The sequence below is a fragment of the Anser anser genome (assembly GCF_964211835.1).
Source record: "Anser anser genome assembly, chromosome: 2".
Lineage (NCBI taxonomy): Eukaryota > Metazoa > Chordata > Aves > Anseriformes > Anatidae > Anser > Anser anser.
Window position 1 is genome coordinate 125,921,125 of NC_139721.1, and position 13,618 is coordinate 125,934,742.

The window sequence follows — 13,618 nt, forward strand, 5'->3', positions numbered from 1 at the left end:
CCAAAGGAGAATTTACAATGCCAGTGTGAAGTGAGGAAACAAAACAGGCAGCCAGGTTGGACTTTGCTGGAAATGCATTGGCTCGCAGTTGTGTAAGTTGTAGAACATCAGTCAGGCTGAAGGAACAGGACTGGAAAAGTGTAAACAAGGATGCACGTGGCCAGGGACTGAACAGCCACAGCCAAATCCCATCAAATACAGGGGAACGGGCTTCAGAAAGGTAGCTGTCAGCTGCACCTGGGGCATTACTGACTGTGCTTGTCCAATCTCTTCTCCAGATCCCGCTGTGAAGGAGATGGCATGACCGAGACCACCTACTCCAGGCAACCCAACCATTGGAAAAGCCTTCTGTTAGCTGAACACGAATCTCTTACTCCCTCTGGACAGAGAAAATAATAGATACATAGAGCAGGTTGTCTCCTCTCCGTGCAGCACTCTGTTACGTATTTAGAGGCTTATGCCTCCCCCTTGAGTCATCTCTTCTCTATGCCAAATACCCTATTTTTATAGACCTTGATTGGTAGGCAATGTTTTCCCAACCCCTGGTCATTCCTGTGGCCCTCCTTGGAATTCCTACCAGCTGCCCTTCTTGAGATGAGAGAGCTCGAGATTAGGAGAGGCAATGATGTTAACAGGCATGTGCAGCCTTGCATCTTTACAAGATTCAAGATCTTATTAAACCCCTTATGGGAGATCAATCACTAATTAAACACGCAGAGCCTCTGCAACAGTTGCTTTCACCCTCAGAGGATGCTATGCAAAGGACTAACATATCAAAGCACTCTGGATCTGTAAGACAGGTGGTTACAGTCACTTTAATAATGCCTTAAGGAAGTTTTCCAAGAGAGCCAGCATCACCAGCATCCACTATTCCGCCCTCATTGTTGTCCTGTGCAAAAAGCTATTATCAAAAGATATCTCTTTTCTTCAATTAAGTCATTCAAAAACATGGACATAAGGAGAATGAGTCTTCCCTGCTAATAATATGTTGCGGGTTATTATCTTTCCACCCTGCAATACAGGCCTTTAGTCTTCACTAAGGATTTAGATTGGGAAATATGCTCTTAGTCAAATGAGAAAAAAAGTACAGCCCACGCTCCTGTGGCAGACCATGTGCAAGGCAGCAGGAGGCAAAGCACACTGGAGGCGAGCAGCAGTGGGAGAAAGGAAATGGGAATCAGATCTTGGTATTTAGAAGTCAGAATGTGAAACGCAATCAGATGAGTTTTCTGGCTGCCTGTCTCACCAGCCCCAGTACCAGCCTCAATCTGTACAGCCGTCTACCACCCAAAATTCAGCGTGCAGGAAGTGTTACTAGTCATCACGTACCCCATTCACCTATCCTGAATCCTCTCTTCCAGTGACACAGGACGTATTCTGGGGGGCTATAAGCCATGACCCTTGAACAACATGGAGATTCCCTATAGCTTTCCTCCCACGCTGTTCCAAATCCTCTCCAAACTAGCTATCCCTTCTTTCAGAAAATTCTGCATATGTGCTTTCCTTTGTCTCATCACAAATTCAGTCTTGATACCCTGACCTTGTGTGCACACAAACTCACACTCTTTTTGCACCGTACTATTACACTATGAAGGCGAACACATCTAATCCCTGCACAATGAAAAAACCTTTTACATGCAAGGGTTCTGTTTGTTCAAATGGGACTTGGAAGAAGGAACGCTGTCGTTCACACAAGCAGGTACTGTCAGTAAAGAAAGTCCACACGTAGATAAAGGGAGGCATCTCAGAACAAATTTACACCAAAAAACCCAGGCTCTTAAAGTTCAGCCACAACCTCATGATCTCCTCATCTTAATAGGTAGGACTGTTGTATAACTGAACCTCTTCTGCATTCCTGTACCTATCTCACTCACACGCAGTTTGTCTTTGATGAAAATTATGTAGGAGACTGCAACACTTTCCGTGCATCAAAACACATTTGGAGGCCCCTATTCCCTGGTTAAAGGCTGTATTTCATTTGCCTCTTCTCCTCCCCATCAAGTTGCTAGTTAAAATACGGTTGGCAACCTCAGACAATAGCTTCAGAACATGCCTGGGTTACAGATTTGCATATTATGAGCTAAGTAAATTCTGAATTAAAGATAAAGATAATAAATAAAAAAAAAGTGTAGCATGATCAGTTCTATAGTCTGTTAGGAGTCCGACAAGAGGGAAATGCTGTAAAATGTCCTTATGGCACACGTGCCCTTTCTCCTCTCAACTCCATGCTGCTTCTATTTCTGTTTCTGTTTCAATAGCATTAGTTTGCACTTGTAAAACCCTCCTTTCCCTGCTGAAAAAATTCTTACAAATATTAAAAATCAACAGATTAAGGTAAACATTTTGGATGAATGAGTCCCCCTCCTTATTACCACATTGCTACTCAAATTGCAAGTGTTGGGAAAGCCTACTTTAAATATACTTATTTATAATTGGAAGGGTGGGGTATGATCCATCCCTGAGGGACAGAAATAAAAAGATAAAGGTATTTGAGTTTAAAATATTGGCAATAGGTGGAGGGGAGAAGCCATGAGTGATGAGCCTCAGTTTTCTCCTGCCAAAACTAATGTAAATCTTCCCTTGATTTCCACTTCGCTGAAGAGAATCAGACCCCCAAATTGCAAAATTTATTGCAAAAAAAAAAAAAAGGAAAATCCCCAAATATGCCTTTCTAGTCCACCTCCCTACCAAAGCAGGGTCGTAGATTTTTTTAGTGCTTTCTGAAGTCTAATTTTAGGTGTCCCAAATAATGTGGCTTGTATTATTTCCCTTGGGGAGCTCTTTCACAGTCAGATAACTCTCATAGTTCAGATTGCCTGACGCAGCCTAATTTCTCCTTCTCTTAATTTGATCCCATTTGCACTCCACTGCAGGTGACTCTACCTCGTAGCACGCAAAATCGTTTCTCCTGCCCCTCAATATAGTTTTGTGAAATATTAGAATTACAATTCAGAAGTACACTTGCAGGGACTAGTTATGTTTTTAAGCTGCTTTATTTCTCACAAGTCATCCCATCAGTCACTGAACAACAGTATTACTCTTCTCTGATCTACAAACACTTGGTCTTTTTTGTCCTCTTGGTAACGTTAGCACTAAAGCTGGTAATTTCAGGTGTCACAGGCTGTTCCCTGCTTCTACTCACAGTGCTTGCTAGAATAACAGCTGGCTTTAAGGACAGCAGCGCAGTCCTCAACTCACAACTCAAGAACCAAAGCTTTCAAGTCCCAAAATCTTCATCCAGACTTTCACATTGAAATGGGAGACAACAAGGTGTAGATCTTTCTTCTTTGCAGATCTTCCTTCTTCAGTAACTGCTCTCTCAGTCCTGTGTTAGATTCACTTGTGGACAACTCAGCATAGCTGCCTGTGCTTTTACATAGATCTGGTCTCACCCTGCCCAGCTGCCAGGCATACACAACTCTGATCCAAAAGCTTCCCAAAGAGGTTCAGGTTGGAAATGAGGAGACATTTCTTCTCAGAAAGAGCAGTCAGGCATTGGGACGGGTTGCCCAGGGAGGTGGTGGAGTCACCGTCCCTGGGGGTGTTCAAGGAGAGGTTGGACGTGGTGCTTAGGGACACGGGTTAGTGGGTGACATTGGTAGTAGGGTGATGGTTGGACCAGATGATCTTGGAGGTCTTTTCCAACCTTCATGATTCTATGATTCTAAAGCATGGCTGCCACAGCGCTGGGATGGAGAAATGACTGCAAAACAACGGATTCACTATTATTGGATTTGCAATAGTTCGTAATTCAGCTTTGGGGAAATATTGGTCTTATCTTGTAGATTAAAAACGAAAGAATAAAAGTGGACCACAAACTTCACTTTTAACTTTTACTGAGCTTTTATATAATCCTACATGATATCTCCATTAATCATGCTGTTCTGAATTCTACCTTTTATTTTAACAGTCCTTATATTTCAACAGGAAACTAGAAAATTGCAAAATTACACAAGGGAAACAGCATTAATAAGCAGCTGTTCAACTCTCAGCATCTGAAAAGTAGACAATGAGATTAATTGTGCCCACACTTGTTCCTGTCAACCATCACTGAAGAACAGCTGAAATCACTGGTACAAGCACACCACAAATGTTTTAATGCCAGTGTAACATACGTAGAGGCATAAAAGAGAAGAAAGGGAGCAGAGTATATGTGTGTTAGACAGACAGATTAATTTTTTCTGCTGTCACTATCACACAACTGGAAATGATGCAGAAAAAGACCCTGTTTGGAACGAACCATTTTAGATTTTAACTATCACAGAAATCAAAACATGTAATTTTTAAGCATCATATACTACATTTCCTTCTACTGTTTGCAGTGTGAATGATTTAATGTATTTAGAGAACAAAACAAGAAAGAATCGAAGAGCCTCTGAGTACCCTTGCAGTCTCTATCCTCTGCAAAAACAATGCTGTTCACAAAATACTTGATGGCCTCTGCTGTATTTGAGAGATTCAAGAGCACTGTAAGGGCATGAAACTCTTACAACCTTCTCTTGCAGCTCACCAGAAATACAAAGTCTCATACGCATACGCATCTTACTATATATTTTAAGACATTCACAGGTAAATTCCCATAGCTGACTAATAAAACTAAAGTCTTTCACCATTACCTAACAGCCTGTACCTTGGACTGTATACAATTTATGAGAAATTTCTGCTCTCAGCCCCCATTTACATCAGCGCGACTAAAAGGAGAATCTGGCTTTTCCATTTCCATTGAAACGTACAAACCATGGGGACTCTTCCTTCATTTAATATCCAATGAAACACTCTTAGGAAGCATTTGCCTACACAGGGCTTGTGCAATTGTCTCACAGCACGTTAACAGTATTCTGCATTTAAGCCAAGTAACGTAAATTCTCCTCAGCTTGAAATATTTCCACCAGGCTTGATCCAACCGAGGGCTGCATCCCGTTTCTGCCTGAAAAAAAAAGAGCCCACAACACAGTGCAGCTCTTGTTCTGCCAGGAGCCTGATAACACTACAGCTAACCAGCCAAGGCTGACCTAGTGTAGATTACAGGAATCTGAAGACGCCTTGCTTCCATGTGTGCCGTGGGCAGATATCTCTGCTGGGTTCCCCATGGTGCTGAGGCTACAAATTAAAGTGCTGTGTCTTGACAAACCTTCCTTCAGAGGCAAAGCTGCGCAGATGACTTCATATTCCCTATACATGACTATTTCAGGGTGGAGCTTCCTGTGCTCTGCGGGGATCTACCATAGAGGAATAATTGCTGGAATGCTGCAGAATAAGAGAATTTGTCATCCTCTTTTAAATCAGGAGTAAGGGAACAGAGCTACACATAAAAAATATATTATGCCTACAGTATTGTTAACCTCATGCTAAAGAGTCCAAAGACAACTAAGGTAGATTGGAAGCAATTAGGACATTCACAAAGATGCAACTTTGCAAAGGAAACAATTTATACAAAGGGTTTCCTTTAAATATACTGTATCATCCACACAAAGAGAGACAGGGCCAACTTCACTGCCATATACATAAACAATGGTGAATTTGATATACAGTCATTAGCAAAGTTAATCATTGGCCTAAGCTAATAAAGAAAGTGTAGCTCAGCTGACATTCAAGGTCACTGCCACAGTCTGAAGACAACCATTTGTTTTTATACTCTTCAAGTGTTTCAGTGTGGACAACACTTGAGCTCTTTCAGTAGAGGCGATCTCATGTTCTAAGTTACACTTCAAAGTTTTGCTATCTCTGCGAAGAAGCAAATTGTATGTTTTCACATAATTTTTAATAATATCATGTATTTATTTACAATCATTCACATGCTACTGAGAGATTTGAAAAGTATACCTGTACACAGAATGGTTTCCACCAAAGAAATTCCTACACCTGTTAATCAATTCCTACACCTGTTAATCAAAACTTTCTTCTATAAGAAATTCCAATTAAATAGCTAGTACTAAAAGGCAGTATTCATAATTTTGCTTTTTCATATATGTTACTCAGCTCAACAGACGTGTTTTTAAATGCCAATCAAGTGAAAAGAATTTGCAATCTTGGGCGTTAGAAGACTCTAAGAGTCACGAAAGCCATGTCTCAAATCATTCTAAAATTTTCACTATCAACCACATGATGCTTCGTTAAAGATCCATTAAAGATCCTTTAAACCTTCTCAACTTTCCATCTTGCAAATATGAGTTCACAGAAAACTGCATGCATGCCATATCAGGCTGATCTCTACTAGCTTAAGAAATAGTCTAGTACTCACAATGCAAGGAAAATGAGTCTGGCACTGCAACGTGAGTCATCCTTCCCTACAAGACAGTATCAATATCGTGCCTCAGGACTGGGTGGTGGTTGCTGCGTGCTGGAAGGGTAATTGTCTTTCATAAGGGATGTAAAATGCGATGGTCTCACCACCTGTGGGAATAAGTTTCCAGGGGAATCATCACCTCAAAGAAAGAATTGCAAAGTTTTGCTCCAGGTTTTCAGTGAAGCTGTGATTACCTCATTTCCCTTCCAAATCTATTGCCAGTGGTATAAATGCTCGCACTAATGTCCTGACAAGCTAAACAGCAAATTCTGAATGTGCTTACACGCTCTTACTTTCCTGCTCTTATCTGTCAATCCTGTTGAAACTCCTGCTTCATTTCAATGCCATAATTGATGATTTTACCTTAGATGTTCTTTACAGCAGGGTAAGGCTTGCATACTTGCAGTTAAAAGGTATATAAAACCCTAGGTTACTAAGGAAGCCTAGCTACGTTATCATAATGTTGCATTTTTAGTACTTTAAGGATTTCAGTGTTCTGAAATAAATAAAATACAAAGTGTTTTTACTGCTCCTAAAGCGTCGTAGCCAACAAGTGTATAAAACTTACTATGTGCATACAAATGTAAATACTCTTTCTTGTACAGAAAATTATCTTTTAAGTCAATAGACAAAATATCTAGCTCCATTTGCATCCATTTACTCAGGACAATGGTTTCACTTTGTACAAAGAATAACAGATTGCAGAGTCACTCGTGACTGGTAATTCCCTAAAAAGTTGCAGACAAAAGGTGCTTTGATCTGCTAACCTGGTTCTGAATTCACAAGAAAACAAAGTTCTCAGAGGAAGCAATCTGAGTTTTATTAAACTGGAGATTCAGACCTTCAGTTTATTAAAGGACTTGAGCTGCAATTCTTTGTGCAAGTCACCATATTCAGAGTGGACAATGTGATGGATATCTACACATACACACAGAGTAAGCAACCAACACTAGACATCCAAAAATAGCGAGCTTCCTTTGTTGCCTGCTGAAGAAGGAAAGCAATTCAAAGGGATTAAATGACAGTAGAAGATTGTTTGAAGTGACATCATCATAGACACAAAGAAGCAAAGTGGTTTCCCACATTTTTCCTTCCCTGAACAAGTAGATTAGTCTATACAGCAATAGCTTGATGCCACAATGAGCTCCCAAGACTATTTCCAGTGTAGCCATCAGACCATGCAGGGGAAAGAAGAGGGCTCATTTAAACTGACTCTGGTACCAAGTTTTATTGTGCTTTTGGACTCAGCGTTCACTTCTACCAGTCTGGATTTGGCCCTCCTCTACTTCTGTGCAAATCTCTCTCCTTTGCTAGTGGTTTACTGGTCTCTCTGTTCCCTCTCCCCACTTTTGTCCTTCTTTGTCTTTGCTCTTTTCACCGTTCGCCTCACCTGTCGCCTGCTGCTGATACTGCAAGACAAACTGAGACATTTCACTTAAAAGGTTGAGCTGTCGAAAGAAACACTGCACATGGCGCACAAGTAGATAACTGCATGGTGATACCAGAGCTTCAGCACAGATTGCCAATACTGAGAGAAATGGAAGAAATGCAGAATTAGGCTGATCTAGCTGTGAATAGGAAATGTGATTTCTAGTCAGGAGCTACATCCTGAGTAAAGTAGCTACATTTTAATGCCAGTGTACAAAGCCTCACCTGATGTCCTTGTACAAGATTGAATATTAGGAAAAAAACAACAAAAAAACAACAGGTAAAATCCAGTCTGTGCAGAGGAAAGCAGCAAAGCAACTACAGCATACACATTCTGCAGCTGTGCTGGGCCTTTGCAGCTCCTGGTACAGCTTGTTTAAAGCAAGCTCAGGTACCCCTGCATAGCACTGCACTATTTATCCTACTGCTAAGTCAATGTAGACTCACGATCACTTGATCCAAGAACACTTTCCACAATCTGCTTTTGCATAATTTCCTTGCTTCTTAGTCATTTCAAGGCTAAAAAAGACTTTCATTCTGCATTAAATGCCCTGTTGTGCCCCACACCTGTCACTCACACAGTACATGACAGTCTCCACCCCCTCTGTCAATTTACTAATTTAGGGACTAATCCATCTCTCATTAATTTTCATGCTAAATTTTCCATTGTTTTCAGTAGAACTGTTCCCAGTTCCTTAGGGTTTAATTCTGAAAACTTAAGCAAGTAGCAAGCTGACGTAGCACAAGTAACATCCCTAACGCATGTTAAGCTATTTGGGCTTGTACAACTGATCAATCGAAGAATATTTCTGACGAAATCCTAGACAGAATTTGGCAGATGCTTTTGCAGTGATTCATGCGTCCCCAAGAGGAGCAAACATTCCTTCTGAAAACAAGTTGCTAAAAAAATGCGCTGTTTGCCTGATATGCAAGCCTCGCTTGCCTTCTCTGCTCCTCGTGATTTTCTTTATGTGTCTATTCAACTAATACAGCAGATCTATAGATTTTGTACAGATACAACGCTTTTCAAATTTCTTCCTTAGCACATGACAGAAGCATGACTGACTTGGACAAAAGCCCCAGACCTGCCAGGGGTATTGTACACGCAGTCAGCAGCGCTGCTCTGTGACAATTTTCACTGCACAAAGTGATGCCAGCTAGGAAAGCAAGAACATAACACCTTCGAACACAAGGATACCAAGGAGGACCAAAAGATCCCAAGACCTCCATTGTAAGCTGGTGCCATACTCTGCTCTCCTCATTCTTCTTTTATTTATTTATTTATTTATTGTTATTTATAATGAAGAGAGTGCATGATACGCTAACTAGTTTTCATAGGCATTTGTAGGAGCAGTATCAAAACTGAGCAAATGCTTTCATGCTGAACGTTCTGTTCTTATAACCCCAGTGAATTTTATCTTGTAGGAACCTTCAGTCCAGTTTTCCTCTGTTTTTCACTTTGTGTTATCAGTTGTAGCGTAGCTAAAGCATAGCTGTTTTCGTGCTCTCGTCTGCCCAGACAGGCTACAGGACGATACCACGCAGGTCAAACAGGGCACCTACTCTTACCAGCAGGCAGCGACGACACGGGGTCAACGCAACAAAGAATCAGGCTTCTCTTCCATGACTTTATCCAAGAGAGAGTTATTTCTGGTAGTACACAGGAAATCCATCTCAGCTGTTGTCTGAACTACCAAGGCATGAAAACATGCTTTTCACACCTTATGAAAATTCTTTAGTTGTTTCACATACTTTCAAAGCTATCCAAAGGTGGCTTTACAGCTGTCCTATGTAATACCGAATGAAGCCACCTGAAGATTCTCAGACGTCAGCTTAAGGTGGGCACATTCAAACGCACACAATTTGGTCTAAAGATAGACTATTTCTCTCTCAGATTTCGAAGCCCTGAGGACATCTTTTCAGTTTGCAAACATAGCACAATTCACATCACTGGTCATCCTGGCTACAAAGCCTCTGAACCACCCTGATGCAGAGTGACCAGAGATTAGTAAGCAACTCTGAAGTGCCAGTAAGGGTTTGCTACTATCAGCCCATTTTCAGAAAGCTTCAGTCTTTCAAATAGAATAACTATTTCATGTAAGAGGACAGAAAAATTGAGGGAAATCTCTAACTGTAAAAGTGTTTCAGAAGCTTTACCTCAAAGCTGCATAGCAGTCACTAGTAGCTCAGCGTTAGGTGTGTACTGAAGACTTTTAGACTGAAGATTTTTATCGGATATTATATTTTACTTAGATATATTTAGATATTAATTTTACATATACTCTGTAGAAACTAGTAATCTGTATTGTGGCACAACAGAGCCCATTATCATTTTCCCAGAACAATCATCTGCTTCGACTTTTCATCTGTGGTCTGATTTATTAGACCTAAAACTGAACGGTGTAAAATACCCACATAATAATGTGTCTGATGCTCACATACATCCAGGACCACTCAGCTGCAAGTCCAAGGGAAGAAAGCTGAACTGACCTAGGCCAGTCTCACCTACTTTTGATAACTGAACAGAACTCGTCCCAGGCACTGAGCACAGGGTAGAAAACCTTCCACAGAAAAATCATGGTTTTCCTGTAGAAAGGTAACGACTAACAAAACACACGAAGTTTGATACCAATCCTTTCACTGCTCTAGTTCACTTTGGAGCTGGAATGTGTTTAAAATACTAAATATCTGACTGATATTTTAGTATCACTATCATTTATTTTATAGTTAATTTAAAATATTAAATTGTATGTTATTCAGCTTTGCAGCTTTCAACATTTATCTCTTAAAATGTGCAAATACTCTTCTATTTGTTATGACTAAGGGACTGTTTTCAGTTCAAGGTCTTCTTTTCAGATGACAATTAATTTCCCAAAATACTGACCTCATCAAACAATAAATGATCTTTTTGAAGTACAAAAAGCCATCTATTAGCATATATACTAAATGCTGCTAAGATGAGATATTCAACAAGCACTGCTGACTCTTATGGTATAATTACTGAGATGAAATACCACTATGTTTTGATTTACTGTTTAAAAATTTTTAAATACTTCCTGAAAATTCAAGTTTAATAGTCATCATACAGGGATTCCTTCCTGATGGCCCTTCCTGATGTATTGCGGCAACTGAAACTGAGACACTACAGGATCTTTACACTTTATTTATATTTCCTTTTGGAGGAGCCACTGGAGATGGAGAGAGAAAAAGAAAAAAGGAGGCAGTCGCTTTGTATTATACCATATAATTTGATAAATACAGCATATGTTGCTCTTTCCAGCGCAGAATCAGAATCTCAAACGCATCTGAATCTTCTTCAGGAATAGAACCAAACTACGAATAATCTGCACATTGCACTTAATGAATCCAGCTCTGCACCTGCCCCCACACGACCAAAGCCTGTATGTAATGCTGATCAAACTGTTTCTACACCCTGTCTCCATAGAATGCATACCCTTGATTTTTTAAAAAAATCATGTTTTGCACTTACATTGCAAGCTGGCACAGGCACTGTACATTTGTGCAGTTTTACATACCACTTAGCATACTGGAGCCTGATTCTTAATAAGATGTTGTAGACAAAAATGTTTAGTAACAACGACACCGCAACATCAAGAGGGGCTGTGTGTCGGTTGCTAAGCCCCATCCCCTTCCAGGATCTCCTGCAGGAGGAATCAACTCCCACAGAATTTTTTTCCGCTTATGAGTCTAAACTCACATTCCGGCATCATCACCTAAAGCAAAACATCCAAAGTACTGTCACTGAAACAAAACACACTTACACAGTCCTCTGTAGGGGTCCCACACTGAGCTTCTTGTACTTTAGTTTGTACGTGGAAGCCGGTAACTGACGGCACAGCAGACTGAATCTTTCCACCTCACAGCGGGCAAAGTCCCTCGCCAGCTGTGGGCGGCAGCAGCGACCGCGCCGCCCGCACATTCCAGCCGGGACACTGCTTGGGGTCACGGGGCCACGCAGTGAACGGAACTGTCTGCATGCACACGTACCTAACAAGTGTCCCAGATCACACTGCCGTCACAGAATTAACTTGTATTCATTTCCTTGGTCGTCTCCCCTGTGGCTTGTTTTTCAGTACAAAGGACGCGAACTGAAGGCTGTGATGATGTTTACACGAACGCTCACACATCGTAAAATAAACCTAAATTTGTGCTGGATATATAGATGGCGAAACTGAAAACACGGACTGTGTCAGGGGCAGTTCACCATTTCTAATCGTGCAACATGCGTGATCACAAACATCACTGTTACCACAATTTCAGCAATATCGCACTGTGAAGCAGCAGAAGCACTCCGAAATTTTAGACCCTAAATCCAGGCTGTCCTGAGACAGTTCTGTGTTGAAACCATGAATCTCTAACTGTAAACCTCGTTGCCTCTTCTTCTAAATCAGACTTTGAGATCCCTCACTTCACAACACTGCCCTCCCAAAGCGGCACCTTGGCCTGGCTGTGTCCATCCTTCCTCCACCTCGTCCCGGCAGGTTAGAGCCGCTCTCACCCGGCGCTACCATCACCCCATCGCCTCGCGTTTCCGCAAACTGACCGGTGCACGAGCGATGAGATTTTGGTCATGGTTTGAAGCGTGTTGATTTATTATTAATGAATAATAAATAAAAGCTTATTGGGGACGCTTCTCCAGCACTCCCCCCGCGATAGCTACACAAGCATTTATGCACCGCAGCGCTTACGGTTATCCAACCCCCCCTTCCCTCAGCACTCCTATTCCAGCACAACTACTTTAAAGACGATAACAAGAAAAAAAAAAGTTCTTCCCATCCGTCGCTGTGCAAAAACAGCCCCTTTGAGGGAAAAAAGAAGAAAAACTAACAGAGCAGCACCACACCAGCCCTGCCGCTACTGCAGCCCTCCTCCCTCCACAGCTATAACCGCACCCCGCAGGCGGGGGCACCCCGGCCGCCCCCTGCCCTCCCCGGCCCCGCAGGAGAGCTCCAAGTTTCACAGACCCCAAAACCCCAAGACCCCAAAGACCCCAAGACCTCCGCCCGCCGCAGCCCCCCGGCCCTCCCGGCGGCCGCCTCGCCCCGGGGCCGGCCCCCTCCGCCGGCGCCTCCCCGCCGCGCTGACACCGGGCGAGGCGGGACGGGGACACCGGGCACCCCTCGCCCCTCTCCGGGCCCACCTGCTCGGCGGCCCGGTGCCGGTGCCGGTGCCGGTGCCGGTGTCGGTGGTGTCGGGGCCGGGGCGGCGCGGTGCGCTCCTCCCCGGGCAGAGGGCGCCAGGTAGGGCGGCCGCCCGCCTCCCCTCGGGGGAGGTGGGGGCTGGCCGGGAGGCGGGGGAAGGAGGTGTGTTTGTGTGTTTCTGTGGGGAATCTTAAATCTTGAGGGGATGAAAAATAGCCCGTCCCGATCCTCGGGGGAGTAAAAATTAAGAGTGTTTTTAAAAAGTAGTCAAAAGCAGCCAACGGCTCCGCAGCGCCAGCTGCTGCTGCCTCACTCCAGCCCCGGGGCGGCAGCGTGGGCCTTGGCCACGGGTGTGTGGCCATGGACGCCATCCCGTCCCCATCCTTGAAGCATCCTGCTGCGGCGTGGTGCCCTGTTGCACGAACAACACCTCGGCTTCTATTTTAAACAGCCCATGGGGAAGCCAAAACGTTGCCCAACAGCACAGGGAAAGATGCCAGTACCCTATCCCACCACCAAAAGCCATCCACCTGCTGAACCTCGTCTGCCCTTGTGGCAAGGGCCTGCGCTCGGAGCCGGCTACGTGCCCTCGTTTCTCACCCTCGCGTCCCAGATTGTGTGCTCAAAATAAAAATACGTGAAAAATTTTGGTTTGTTCTGGATTTTTTCTTTCAGGCGGTTTCCAGATTGAAATGTTATGGTCTCATCCCAGAGAGGTCTTCCTTGTTTCTGCCAACGAGGG

At 43.1% G+C, this 13,618-nt stretch overlaps 1 protein-coding gene across 4 annotated transcripts in view; it reads right to left on the reverse strand.

Moving 5' to 3' along the window:
* The window catches only part of WIPF3 (WAS/WASL interacting protein family member 3), a 37,730-nt gene extending 24,395 nt beyond the window's left edge, over positions 1-13,335 (reverse strand). The window contains exons 1-2 of one of the 4 annotated variants that reach the window (XM_083825396.1): positions 12,876-13,009; positions 6,242-6,393 (exon numbers count right to left, since the gene is read on the reverse strand). The gene's annotated coding sequence lies outside the window, so the exon portion shown is untranslated. Of the gene's footprint in view, positions 1-6,241; positions 6,394-11,496; positions 12,677-12,875 lie in introns of those variants that run through there. The other 3 variants (XM_083825395.1, XM_083825393.1, XM_083825394.1) reach the window with 3 other exon arrangements.
* Positions 13,336-13,618: the final 283 nt, after the last annotated feature.